Here is a 466-nt window from a genome sequence, read left to right on the forward strand (position 1 = left end):
CACCTGGTACTTGGAAGTCACTCAGAATCTTGGCATGGCTTTTGCTACTGACCAGGAAATAACTTTTTTCAACTACCCTTTCTTTCTCCTACAAATACGATTTTATATGAGCTGGAACTGCTATGAAGAACAAAGTGCTATAAAGACATGTAGAATATCTTGTTCATCGTTATGAGCATCTTGGCTATTGCACTACAATTTCAGAAATCAAAACTTACATGATAACTGAAGCTAAAGGTTTAATTTTTCCCCCAATATCATAAAAAAAAAATAGACACATACTGATCACTTAAACGTGTCATCCCTCTCAGCCCAACTCAATCTTGACATTATTCAGAATGAAAGACTTCAAAACTGGGGGGACCAAGGGCAACATACGTAACCTAAACATCTGTACCCCCATAATATGCTGAAATAAAAGAAAAAAAAAAAAAAAGAAAGACTTCAAAACTCCTCTGCATTGGAC

Source organism: Propithecus coquereli, unplaced genomic scaffold (genome assembly GCF_000956105.1).
Source record: "Propithecus coquereli isolate 6110/MARCELLA unplaced genomic scaffold, Pcoq_1.0 Scaffold686, whole genome shotgun sequence".
Taxonomy (NCBI): Eukaryota; Metazoa; Chordata; class Mammalia; order Primates; family Indriidae; genus Propithecus; species Propithecus coquereli.